The sequence below is a fragment of the Bidens hawaiensis genome, unplaced genomic scaffold (assembly GCF_021521415.1).
Source record: "Bidens hawaiensis isolate Kalapana, Puna unplaced genomic scaffold, B.hawaiensis_p1.1 tig00032053_1, whole genome shotgun sequence".
NCBI classification, from domain to species: Eukaryota; Viridiplantae; Streptophyta; class Magnoliopsida; order Asterales; family Asteraceae; genus Bidens; species Bidens hawaiensis.
Window position 1 is genome coordinate 88,649 of NW_027505234.1, and position 14,975 is coordinate 103,623.

The 14,975-nt window shown below is 36.3% G+C and overlaps 1 pseudogene across 1 annotated transcript; it reads right to left on the reverse strand.

Annotated features, from left to right (window-relative positions):
• Positions 1–9,289: 9,289 nt before the first annotated feature.
• On the reverse strand, positions 9,290–10,890 carry LOC143611716 (phospholipase A1-Igamma2, chloroplastic-like; annotated as a pseudogene). The gene is made up of 3 exons (XR_013149815.1): positions 10,152–10,890; positions 9,597–10,065; positions 9,290–9,512 (listed from the first exon to the last, which is right to left on the reverse strand). The product of XR_013149815.1 is annotated as a phospholipase A1-Igamma2, chloroplastic-like (transcript).
• Positions 10,891–14,975: the final 4,085 nt, after the last annotated feature.

Here is a 14,975-nt window from a genome sequence, read left to right on the forward strand (position 1 = left end):
AACCCATGCTACGCTAATCACGTGGCGGACCGAGTGGAGCTTCCTCCATCTCGGTAGAACTCCAATACCCTCGAAGATATCGAATCACGATCCGACCATTCATCAATCTTAGTCTTCTTCTTTCTAACACCACGAACCTTCTCAAACTTACGCTTTCCACCACCTCTTTCTCCAAAACACTTCACTATTACTCGAGGGCTCGAAACCGCTCGCTCCTTCCCCACACTTAAACTTACCGAACGGGAACAATCAAGACTAGGATCCATGCCCGAGATAAATGATTCTATCGAGTAAACTGGGTGACATGGATCAATGAGACCGTCTTGACCACTCGGATGTCTCATGGACTTAGCCAAATAGGTGGCACTATCATCACTGGCTCTAAGAGTGATCTTACCTTCAAATACGTCAATGACTGCCCTAGCAGTACGTAAGAATGGATGACCTAAAATAATAGGAACTCTCTCTTCGGCCTCCATATTTAAACAACAAAATCAGCGGGGAAAACCAAATTATCTACCTTAACGAGCAAATTCTCTACGACACCCCTCGGATACTTAACGGGACATTCGGCTAAAGAGAACGTCATACGAGTAGGGGTGAGCTCTCCTAGGTCTAACTTTTCATATAAAGAATATGGCATAAGGTTTATACTAGCTCCTAAATCGGCCAATGCTTGACATGTTGTATCACTTTCGAAAATACATGGAATGGTAAAAACACCGCGGTCGGGTAATTTCTCCGGAACTTTATTGAGAACTACTGCAGAACACTATCCATTTAGGGGCACAGTCGAAAGCTCCTCCAACTTATCCTTTCTTTTAAGAAGGTCTTTCAAAAATTTGGCGTATTTAGGCATATGATGGAGAACTTTGGCGAACGGGAGGTTAATATTCAATTGGCTAAATATATTAAGAAAATGCTCGTAATCTTTCATATACTTTTGATTCTTTAGACGAGCGGGATACGGGACATAGGCTAGGTCAATGGTGTGTGGTGGTGTCCGGACTCCAACTGGCTTCTTATCGGTGTTATTCTTAACTTGCGGCTCTATGATTGGTGTTGTACTTTGTGACTTACCTGGAGCCTCTACCTCTATCTCCTCATCTATCAACTCATCGTCCCCATCTTCCCTAATTTCTCTACTAACTACCTCCGGACCAAAAACCCTACCACTACGAGTGGAGATGGCTTTCAATTGAGCAGCCGGATTAGTTTGAGGGATACCCAAAAACTGACCTGGGGGCCTTTCTTCTAAACGACGAGCAATATCTCCAACAGTCCTTTGAATATCGAGAATAGATATTGTTGATTCTTGAAGAGAAAATAGTGTTTGGCAAACTTTTTCTGTGTAACTTGATCTCTCTCCAAGATTAGCTTCATCATCTCTTCCAAACGACCTATTCCACCACTCGAATCCTGCACGTTATTTTAAACATTAGAACCATCGGCGTTATTATTATTGAAATACTGACCTTGTCCTTGATTATAAGAGTTTTTAAATCCGGGTGGTGCACCCGACGGATGCCAATTAGCATTATTCTGATTCGGGTTCTTATAAGTGTTCCAACTCTGACTGTTGTTATTATAATTGTTAGGAAACTTAGTCTGACCAGCAACAAAATCGACCTGTTGATTCATCACCGGGCACTCCAACATACCATATCCACCCCTACAAAACTCACACCTGTCCACCTTGGCCTTCAGCTCCTTAACCTCTCTAGTAAGTGATTCCAAAGCAGCAGCCACACTAGTATCCAGATTAACCTGGTGTACACCTCGAGCGGACGATGATGTACTAGTGACGGGAGTGGAATTCCCGCGATGTGGCTCTTTGGCATAATCAGATTGAGCAAAGCTTTCAAACATCTCGTTACATTCGGTGCCATTCTTCTTTGCCAGTAAACTTCCTCCTGTGGCCGTGTCGAACCGAACTTGGGTTTCGTAGTTCAACCCATTGTAAAATTTTTCCACGAGAGCCCATGGTGTGAGACCATTCTGTGAGCAACCGGATAGCATGTTCTGAAAACGCTCCCAAGCATGACAATATTGCTCCCCCGGCTCCATGTGAAACGAGTGAATCTGATCGCGAAGAATAGCCGCTTTAGCATGTGGGAAGTATCTCTTGATAAATGCAGAACGTAGTGCTTCCCAAGTAGTGAACGTGCCAAGGTGGTTGCGTGTCAAGCCAAGTAGCTGCTTTACCTGCAAGTGAAAACGGAAACATGTGTAAGAAAATAGCATCTTCGGTAGCACCTTGTAGATTAAAAGTTTTAAAAATGCGGTAAAGTCGGTTAATGTGAGCCGGTGCATCCTCGTCATCACGCCCCGTGAACTGATTAGTTTGAACGATGTTGTTCATGACGTATGACGGACTTTGCCATGAGTTGGGATTGTTGATTGCGGGAACGACGATGCATGACTGGTTTCCGGTTAAGCCATCAAAGACTTGAGCAGCGATTGTTCTATTGTCGGCCATCTGAACGTCTGGTTGACTTCCCGGACGTTCCGGTGGCGAACTGGATGGTGATGATTTCGGTGTAGAAGTTGCTTCCAACGGTGGTTTCTCTGCTGAAGAGCTGGTCTCGGTCTTGAACGGAGAAAAAACCAGATTATCTAACGGTGGCCCTTGCGAACGAAGATGTGGCATAAACCTTAAGGTCACAACGGACTAAATGAGTAGACTAAAAATAAAAACTAAAACTAAATTAAACTAAAATTTAATTAGACTTCTACGACTCAAACGAAAATAAAACAAATAGCACGTATATAGCAAATAAGTCCAATTAAAACTATATTAACACAATTGCCAAGAGTCCCCGGCAACGGCGCCAAAAACTTGATGTGCTAGAAATAGTCAATTAAATATTAACTAAACTAAACAATTAATAAAAACTAGACTTAAAACTCAACTACACAAAACACCGGCAAATGAACCAATCAATTGTACTAAAGCTAAGTAAGTCCGGAATATCGAACCCACGGGACTCTATAAATTACGTTATTATTAATGTTTAAAGGGGGGCTTTTTAAACTAAGAAATTATATAAACAATTAAACTAGAAACAAGCAATTAAAAACAAGATCGAAACCAATCAGAAAGGAATCTACCTAGGTAAGAATCCCATGTATCAACAATCATCAAGCAATGGACAAATAACATGATATGGAAACTGATTTCTAAACGTATTCATCTAACAAACCCTAAAGAACCCTTGATCGCATCAAGTAAAATCCTAAAGAATAATTATTAGATTATTAAACAAACAGTTATATTGATTTCCTTACAGCTATCAATTAGGGTTAATTAATAATATCTAAAGCAAGCAATCTTACGAAACACTAAACCCTAGATAACTTGATAAGATAAACACGACATCATGAACAAGGATCAACACAATTAGCAAGAATATTGTCACTAATCTATCCTAGCATGCGATTGACCAAGACACATGAACAACTCCTCACCTTACAGCTATTGGAATTTAGCAGAACATTCAAAACCCTAACCAACTATCAACAAGCTTCTATGATCTAATGGGTCCATTCAATCACAATAATTAAAACGCCAAGTAATGATTAAACATAAACCCTAAATCTAAAGAACACAATCAAGAGATAAAAGATCTATGTGAAGCAATAGTTAATAATCAACCAAGATAAGAAACATTCATATGCATCATGAAAGCAAAATCAAGTCTTTTACTATTAAAATAACGAAACCATAATCAAATCAATTGTCCAAACCAAGAATCAAATCAACACATGTTCATCAAACCTAGGTAGACATAAAGTCTAGCCTAGAATCATTAATAAAAACAATCCTAAACAAGTATTGAAAACAAAGAGGAAAGATATGATAATGAACAAGGAATCACAGTTAGAGCAATAAAACCCTTGTTAATCGACCCTTGAACACCTCCTTGAAAGCCTTCTCGATCCTCCTTGATTCCTAGCTTCAAAACCTCTAAAAAACGGCTGCAATATGTTGTGTATTCGTCTAGGTTTGCAATAGTGTGTGTGTGTGTGTGTGTGTATATATATATATAAATGAGCTGGGCCTTAAAACTTGAAAAATGCGCAGACCAGACCCCCTAGGCGCCGCGCGACGGGCATGGCCTCCCCCGGTCGCACGGCGCGGCGCCCTCCAGGATGGAATTTTCGTTTTTTTGCTTTTTAATTATTATTTAATCATGTTCTATCTCTTTCTTGAACTCCAAGTAACGATGAGAAACTTCTAGAACTTCTTTTCCTTGACTTAAAAGCCACCATCTACATAAAAACAAATCGAAACTCTAACTGAACTAATCATGTAGTCATTGACGAGTAAAACGAACATAAACTTCGCATGAAATGATAGAAATAATTAGATTTAACATGTAAGACACCAAAAGATTAAAAACATGATAAATATCAAATAAACTTGACTCAAGACCTTAAATAATAAAAGATAAACGAAACATGAACTAAACTGAACTCAAAACATTAAAGAAACACAACTTTACAATGGATTCGAGATGTATAAATAGATGTATATCAATCGTCTACGTGGCAACGAAGAGCCAGTAAAGCCAGACACTATCTTATTGGCGACTGCCCGCATTGCGCTTAGGACCTCTTTTGTCTCCTCCAACGCTCGTTATTGCACTTGACAAATTCTCTGATTCTACTTAGTTACTTGATCCCAAATTTCGAAAGAGTTCGGGGAATCCGGGGAAAACATTTTAAGATATAAAAAAATGAAAATATGAAGAAGTGTGAAATGGTGAAAATGGTTGAATTAGTTTTGGTATTTATATTTGAGTTTGTGTACGATATGGTGAAAAATGGGTTGAATTGGTTTAGTATTTATATTAAGTTTTTATTTATTAATTTCTAAATGTGACCGTTCAACGGTCACATGAATTTATTATTAGTATTTTCCACAACAACGCTGGCGACAAATAGACTGCCCCCACCCCCACCCCCACCCCCACCCCCTCCTATGTTTTTATTTATTTTTTTTAAATGTGACCGTTCAACGGTCACATGAATTTATTATCATTATTTTCCACAACAGCGCTGGCGACAAATAGATTGCCCCCCCCCCCCCCCCCCCGGTTTTGCCCCAAATTTCGTGGGGGAGGGGGGTGCTCGCCACTATCGCCCACTTTTCGCCCTAGCCCGTCGCCCACTACAGATGACCTAATGCATAAAAGGGTTAAGCACACGTATCAATGAAGACAGGTTGGACATGTTCCACGATTAAACTAGGATGTTATTGTATATTGGGTTGGGGATGGGGGAAAGCACCGTAGGGACCATAAATCTGAGTTTAGCTCAACTTGGGATACTTTTATAATACTTTTATATTTTAAGATCATGTATATTTAAAACGTTTCATCCTTGGGTATTTTGTATCCTTGGGTATTTTGTGTCATGTGACATTCCCATCATCAATGGCGAATTTTGTAAAACGTGTTGTAGTTGACAAAAGGTCATAACTCTCCTACAATAATTACATATATTATCCTCTCTCTCCACACACAATTGTATCAAAATTCTTGTCATATCCACGTTTTGTAGAAAACGCTGAAGGGAAAAGCCGGGGGGGGGGGGTACCTCGGCGTTTCAGAGGCAAAACGCCACAACGAGGTGGCACTACGGATGGTCTAAGTGAGGCCACTGCATGAAAGTGATCAAAGAAAACAAGATTGCAATGGACTTTTTAATTTGACATCTTTAAGTTTTCTTAACGTAAACTGTTAAAAATTTTTGAGTGTTGCTTTGCCGGGCTGAAGAAAAGTCTTTCTAGCTTGTTTGGAATTAAAGAAACTACATATAATATTGGAAAACATCTCAAAAGATTTGATAATGTAACAAACTCCAAACAGTAACGGTTTGTAACGGGTTACACTAAATGTATTTAGCTTTTTTTTCTAAGCGTACACCCTTCTAAATTTTATTTTCTAAACTTTATAACACTTTTTTGTAATTTTATAATCTTTTAAAATTCAATAAAAATGTATTAAAAGATTATAAAACCAACTTTCACTCATTGGAAAATAACACTCCCAACTAATGATTTGTTTCTCACCACTCCCAACTTGTAACTTGTTTTCTTCTGTCACTCTAAAACTTAACCGACCCTAACTCCGTTAGTTTTTTTGCTGACATAGCATGTATTTGTTGATGTGGCAAGCTATGTGGAAAATACCTTAATAAAAAAAACCTAACAAAACAACAAATAATACACACACACACACAAACATCACCAACGTCTACACCACCACCACATTGTGAAGGCGGTGAGGCTGGCGGTGGTGGTGACGATGGCGATAGGCCGGAACCGAATGAGGTCTGCGGTGGTGGTGTGGACGGTGGTGTTTGTGTGTGTATGTATGTATGTATGTTATTTGTTGTTTTGTTAGGTTTTGTTTAATAAGGTACTTTTCACATAGCATGCCACATCAGCAAAAGCATGCAATGTCAGCAAAAAAATTAACAGAGTTAGCGTCCGTTAAGTTCGGAAGTGATAAAAGAAAACAAGTTAAACGTTGAGAATTGTGTGAGACAAATTGTTAGTTGGGAGTGTTATTGTCCAATGAGTGAATGAAGTATTTAAAAGAAATATCCCTTTTTTCTACCTTTTTGTTCTTTTTTTATTATTAATATTATTATTTTATTATTATTGTTTTAATATTATTATTTATTGTTCTCTACCGACGTAAGTCAATAATAGTAGTAATACCAATAATAATAATAGTAAGGTAAAAGAGTATTAAGAATATATGTAGTCAAAACTCTTCATATGTAGGCGTTGTAAGTTATGTGGCATCTCCGTCAGCAATGGAAAGTTTTGCAATGATGTAGTGGGAAAAAACTCACAACCCTTCTACAATAATTACATATATTCCTCTCTCTCTCTCCTCTTCCCACACAAAACTTTATTAAAACTCGAGCTGAACTTGCGTTTTGTACACAACGCTTGTGCCAATGCGCCTAAGAAAAAACCAGGGGGTTGTACCCCACAAAACGCCACAAGTTGTTCAAATGTTTTAACGGGGTAAAGAAAACTCTAGATTTTAAAACTTAGCTAAAAAAAACTCTGAGATAAAACTTAGCTAAGGAAAAAATATAAATAAAATCTAGTTTGAAATCTAAATGATTTAACGGCTCAACTCAGCATGATCAAATGTTTAAATGAATGATAATAGCAAATCCAAAATATTGTTATTTTCATGTCGTGTTTTAATCATATTTTAAGTCGTGTTAGAAATTATCGCTCCTAATATTCATTACCTTTCAAGTTTCGCATTCAACTTCTAGTTCGATAGTGTCTGTAGTCATGAGAGCGTCTCATTTAATAAAGGTCGTTCTTCTCACTAGCTCTTGTTTATTTATCCGAGAGTTTAATAGTTGGCATTGAAAATGAGTTTCCACTAACTTTAATATAAATAGTTTTTAATAATCACGATTAATATCTATATATATAATTTTATAGGTTTGTGTTTTACTTGGTGAGAATCAAAGATAATATTTATCCTTCATTGAACATTGAATTACTTTTTATAAAATCATTTCTTGTCAATTTCATCAAAACCATAGCTTTACTCAAGCTGATTACAAAAGATGTACGAAACACCAATTGGATTTGACCAAGAGAGAGACTTGGTCAAGCTAGAATATTCAAATGTTGCTATTATAAACATAAGATCATGTTTTGAATAGTTATGGAAGGGACTCCGTTACGCAAACACCGTGCGGGGGTCCGACTTGAGCCCCCTAATGTGTGTGTGTGTTTTTTTTGGCTAGAATGGTTGAGACTTGGAGGTAGAAAGAGTTTGGTTTTGAAATGGAGATGGAGCTCCGATTTGGCCAGAAAGGGTTGGGGGCAGAGAAGATGGGGAGAAAATGGAGGGTGAGCCTATGCGTAGTGTAGGGGCTATAAATTGGGGCGTTTTACGTCGTGTGGCGCCCAGTCAGCAATTGATGAGAATTTGTTTTTGGGGTGTAATGATGCAAGGGCTACAAATACTAATATATATATATATATATAACACAACATATTAAATTAATAATATTCTCCACACCTTTCCGACGACAAATACATTCCGCCCCCGCCCATTTTCGCCCACATATCGCCCGGGGGGAGGGGGGTGTTCCCACTTCTTCTTGCCCCAATTCGCCCCACTACGCACGGCCTTATAGTTAATGGAGATGGTGGGTTTTATTTTATATATATTGATTTTTAGATAAAAATGAAGCTTAATATGCGTTTTATTTTATAAACTAGGTTTGTACCCATCGCGATGCGGCGGTACATTAACGTGTATTTGATTGGTAAAAGTTCGTTATGATAACGACACTAAAATTAAAACATTAATCTGTTAACGTAGAAAACAATAGTGAAACCAATATACCTTATAACATAAAAAACTAACATATAAAAAAACGCATACAACTATATGATCAAAGTGACACGAATTTGGTTAGTATCGTTAGATTCGTTATGAAACTGACACTAAACCTAAAGATTAAATTAGCAAACGTCTAGAATACTCACATCACTTACTATACCAAAATATAACTCATTTAAAATGATGTTTATTTGGTCTGTAAAACTCGGGTGTTACAGCGGCAAGTAGACGCGAATTGGGTCGATTCCGGTTATGTTTGTTATGATCAAAAACCAACAACCAAACAAAAAATGGTTGTTACCCAGGCGTTACGACAGCAAGTAGACGCGAATTGGGTCAGTTTCAATTACGTTTGTTACGATACTTAACTAAAAAATAATCAAAATTGTATGACGCATCACAAGGCTACATGGACCAATGATGTTTGTTATTGTTGTTGAAAAAAAAAACGACGGTCAGTAAAACCCAGACATTACGGCGAAGAGTCGATCCAAACTGGGTTGGTTTAGGTTACGTTTATTAGGATATTGGAACTCAAATTAAAAAAACAAATTTTTTTAAATGATATTGAATGAAAGGAATAACTTATAACGGATGATCTTTATCACATAAGAAGGCCATGTTCATTTGAATAATTAGAGAGTTAAGTACCGAAAATTCACTCCGACCTTAATTAAAACTTATTGAATATCTTCTATCAATATCAATCAAATCAGAAGACACACATTTAATGTTAAAGTACTGATTATTCATAATTAATCAATATGATTAAACCAAATAATTGTATTTGACTTCCAACCTTAAAACACAATACAAACAATTATATTAACAGGGCGTAAACATCTTTTAAGCTGTAGTTAATGTACATTTATTATAATGAACTTTTGAAGCTATGCTAACCCTAGCTTCCTAAGATGAGCCTCAACATCATGAGGCCCTAAGTGATCTTCAATGCTTCTTTGTTCCGGTAATTTCCATTCTCCATTTTGGTTCTTTCGAAGCCCTTTGTTCTCCGCTTGTGACCAATATGGTGGTATCATATATTCGTGCTTCAATATGTCACCATCCTTGTTCATCAATGCTATATCCCTTCCACTTGATTTACCATGGTGCCTACATATAACATGTTAAAAACACATATACAATGTGTTATTATTCGCGTGTAGAGCCAAACATGTTTGTATTGTATGCATGTACCCATCTAGCAGATGCAATAGAAGTTCCAAGCTATGCATAGACGCAAAGTCTAGCTTTTCTTTCACAAACGAAGACCTTGTGTGGTCCAACCCAAGGTTCTCCCCGATGTGCGAGTAGAAAAATGTGGTCCAGTCGGCTATACCTTGGATCAAAGCGGACGAGTGTTCGTTAAAAACAACTCCCGGTACATTAGGAACCTTGTCATGAATGTTAAACACTCTCAACACCGTTATTCCGAGCTCTTCGACTCTCTTTTTAAACCTTGTGTTGCCAAGTCTTGGCCCGGAAAATGAAATAACTGATATTGGATCTTTTGCGTCGTGTCAACTTTATCCAAATTAGATTCGGCTATGTCATAAGCACATAAAGTCGCCAAGGCGCTTCCTAGACTATGTCCGGTTATCGTGATGCTCATTTTTTCACCTTTTTGCGCGTATATATTCGTTAGTCTCATTACTTCGGCAAAAACCTGAGCGTTTAGGTACGAAAGTAATATTCATGTGTCATTTAAAAGAAAAGAATACAGAGTAACCGTAACAATAACAGTAACAGTACCTGTTCACGGGCAGAGAATTTCGAATACGGACATTTTTTATCTTTATCGGTATAAATATGCAAAAATCCCGCCATGACCTTGGTGCTCGGGTCTCTACTCGCTAACTTTTGGGCCGAAACAGGTTTGAGGAAGTTCATTAGATCCTCCATCCATTCGAGTTTCGTGACGGTCCCACGCCATGCTATCACGATGTCACGTCTCCGAAAACGTGTGGTGGTCTCATCGTTTGAGACCGCCACATAGCCCATCCAGTTGACCGCTGGGTTCCATGGCCCGCCCGACTCAATGGACTTTACAAAAAAAATTGGGAATAAGATTACTCGTGTTGCTCAAGTAAATATAGCTCGAGATCTCGTATCCCGAGCTATCCATCCTAAGATCTTGGAAAAAGGTCTTGGGTGGGACCTTACAACTTCCACAGTATTTTGAATACCGGTTGTTGTCAAACGCTTCGTAACAAGCTTGAGCCAATTCACCATACCGGATGAGGTCGGATCGAACTACTGGATCCATTGGGTCAAGCAACCAGTTGCTAGGACCTTGCATCTTCCTCCGGTCATATTCTAGTACGGAAATAGGGTTTTCTATATGTTTATTTTTGGTTGTTGACGCCTTGCATGTTGTTGTAAAATTAGGTTGAACTGTTAATTTCTTAAACCGGGAATTGAAATTAGTTTTGTTGAGGGATTGGTTATGGAGGCTATGAATGGATGGTAGATTGAGCTTGAAGGCGGCCATTAGTAAAGAACTTGATGCAAGTTGGATTGTTGACCATGACTCTGAGAGGAAGTTGAATATATAAGGATAAGTCAAAAGTCTTGGCGTTTAAAATAGTTGTTACTTGTTAAAAGAATAATAAAGAGGTTGTTATCCTCTACTCGGATTCACATTGACATCTCATTTGAAATTTTTTAACGTGCTTATGGGGTAATATTTTATGCAACTTGGTTTTTATCATTTTATTATTATGTATCATCCAGAAATCAGAATATGAGACTTTTAATCAATATTTGAAAATAAAAGTAGGAAAAGAAAAAAAAAACATACTGCCGTGTAGTATGTCTACAATATGTCCACTTGGATGAGATTTTATAAAAGTGTATGCTAAAACTCGTTTGACCTGTTGAGTTTTAATCATTAACTCAATTAAATTCTTAGCCAACTAGAAACTTGTCACTTGTATTCATCAGTTCACTAGCTTTTAAGAGAAGTTCCTCAGAATCAATGAAAGCCTTCAAATCCGCCATACTGACATAAACGTCATATTGACACGGGAACTTCAACTCAATTTTTTTTATTTTTTAATGGTCCTATTGGTAGGAATAAAAATAAGACAATTTGAAAATAAATAATCCCAACTTTTGGGTATTGTTAGATAATAATCTCAACTTTAAAAATTACTACCAGCGGTCCCAACTTTAACTATTTTTGTCTCAATGGATCTCCGTTAAAAAAAATCTAACGTCGTTAATTTTTTTTTCTGAGTTTCAAACCGATATTTTAAGACTTTTGATCGTAAGAACTATACGATTTAACTGGTGTAAAACTTATTTTCAAAACGGTGATTCAGATAACTTGATTTTTGTTAATTGAAAATTCAAACACTCGAGTTGAAATATTGTTTTGTCATTTGGGTCACCGTTTCGAGATAAATTTTAATTACATATGTCGACCTGTATCGTTCTTTCGATCAAAAGCCTATAAAATCGATTTGAAACTCGGAAAAAAACTTAACGATGTTAAATGTTTTTTAACAGCGGTCCATTGAGACAAAAATAATTGAAAGTTGGAGTCGTTGATAGTGATTTTTAAAGTTGAGATTATTATAGGCCAATACACAAAAGTAGGGGTGTTCACCGTCCGGTTTTCGTGGTTTTTGGGTCAAACTGTGAACCAAACCGTTAGTAACAGTTTTTTAATTCTTGTAAACCGAAACCAAACCGTGGAACTCTTAAATCAAACCGAACCAAACCGTTAGTTACGGTTTGGTTCTGGTTAGGTTTCACGGTTTGGGCATGTTGGATTGTGAATAATTAGTAAAAGTTACAAATTTCAAAACAATTCATCCAGAGTCACGTTTAAATACAAGTTGTCCGGAAAACATGAAATCACATCAAATAACTAGTTGTAAAAAAAATTAACTCAGATAGGAGTCATAAAACATAAAAAATGTGTCAAAATACATTAAACCATATATAAAAGTAAACCAACTTATGCAGTAAGAATTAATTTGTTCTAAGTTAATATGTATATATAATAATTACCAGTTTATTTTAATACAAATATCGATATATAATATAAAATATATAAAAGTTTAAATATAATCAAAATATATGCTCCGGTTCGATTTTATACGGTTGATTTTTGGTATAAACCGTAAACAAACCGTACGCTATGGTTTGAAATTTTTGAAACCTACCAACCATAATTTGAAAATAAAAACCAACCGTGAAACCGAATCGATGATCGATTTGGGCGGTTTCACTGTTTCGAACTGAACCATGAACACCCCCACACAAAAGTTGAGTTTATTTAATTTCAATTTGCCTAAAATAAAAAGGGAAAAGAATAATCTTACAATACAATTAAACAAATACAATTGTCCACATGTCATTCAACTAGGGTGTCCACCTAGATGCCAACTGATTGTCATGTCATCAAGTTCCATAAATATATTTTCCATATATTACCCATTTTAATTTATATCTAAATATACTAAAACACACGCGCCCGTTTCAATTTTATAACCCGGTTTGTTTTCATATAGATATGTTAACCCATTAATAACTTCCAGTCCACTAACCATTAATCTCCATTCTCTTTCTCATAGTTTTCCCTCAATTAATTATTCTGCACATGTGACTAATGGACCCATCCACTTCAACCCTCACATATAATTTGATCTGCCACATATCCCAATCCCTAACATTCAGATCTTCGATACGGCGGCATCACAGTGGCTCCGACACCTCCAATCGGAACGCGGATCTCCGATATGGCGGCATCACGATGGCTCCGACACCTCTAATCGGAACCCGGAAACAAAATATGCGTCGATTGCTCCCAAAAACAACCCTTAAGGTAAGTTTTTAGTACTCTTTGATTCCATGAATTAATCCCCTTATTGAAGATTAATTTTAATCCATTGATGTATTACTATGTTTTACGGATCAGTTATCGATTAATTAAATATTCCATTGAACATTGAATGTTGACGGATTAGTGTTTGTATGTTGTTTAGGGCTTTTGTGTGATTTGATTGATTATGAATGAGAATACGGTTGATGTTTCTCTCGTATGTCATGGGCATTATCGGTTAGTAGTGAATTTATTCTATAGTCCTATCACGACTACATTTTAATCAATGCCATCAAAGGTTCAAGTTAGGGTTGTTGACTGATTTGATTTATTATCATTCTGTTGCGTAGAATTAGTGTGTATATGTAACATCCCGAAATTTCAAGAATAATATTTAAAATATTAATTTTGTCGAGAGAAATAATTGAGTTAGTAGAGTAATAATCTATAATATATATAAACGAAAACACAAAAATCCTATGTGTCGCGATGTGGTCGCTCCCCCTTTTTTTGGAGTCACCAGATTTGCTTGATTTTTAAATGGAGGCTTCTCATGCATTTGACCCGAATTCATGGGTATGGGTCTTACCAAACCCAGATATTCCTTAAACGGGTTATAACATCTCATTAAATTAAAAATTATTCTCACCAAATTATTGATGTAAAAATCCTATAAAATAGGATATACTAAAAATTAATATCTTATTTATTTTAATATATATATATATATATTATTTAAATTAAAAACCAATTTTATAGTAAATAAAATAAACGGGTCTTGGGTCTCATCAAACCACAAGTGTATTATTAATTTTCATAAATATTATTTATAATTAAAAAACCAATTTTATAGTAAAAAAAATAAACGGGTCTCGGGTCTCATCAAAATCATATACCTTTTAAACCGGGTTATAACATCTCATTTATTTGTGAAAGAATTTATAATCAAACTATAAGTATATTATTAATTATAATAAAATAAAAATATATAAATTCAAAAAATATAAAACAACTCGCGTAATACAGGGGATAAAAACTAGTAATAATAATAAAATATGAAAGGATAAATAGGCTTTTTAAATGAAATTAATTATAGACCAAAAAGGAAAGATGGACCTTAGGTCCATGTTCTTAAGGGAGTATAAATACCCCTTAAACCTTAATCCTTTCCATATTTATCCATCTCTACATCATAGCCTACACCATCAAAATACACACAAACATCATCCTACATCCTGAGCCAAGATCCGAAGGTGAAAACCCGAGTTTGTTGGTGCTAGATCACCGTGACGAACCAAAACGACATCAAGACTAGACCGTGTTCGTAAATCGACTCATTTAAGGTACATTTATAATTAGAAATCGTTCATTTAGGTTCGTATTCGTTTGAGAAATCTTAGATATGTTTGAGTTTGGTAAAGACTAACCAAACACAATGATTCTTGTTAAATTCGTTAGCATATAAGGGGTTAATTGTTAGTATGAAGGAGCCGTAGTATGTACGAATCAAATACACCCTTTAAACGTGAATGTTTGGCTGATTTGATGGTTAGGGTTTGTTAGCGCTGTGATTCCGAGTTCAATGGTACCAATCTCATGTTGCTTCGTTGAGAATCGAGGGTTTAATTGCAGATCTGAAATGTGTTGACCAGTTCGTGTTCTTGACGATTGTGACTTTGACCCTAGGTTAAAGTCTGGATAAGAACATACGCTAATTTTTTATGATAAACAAGTCATGTCATTCA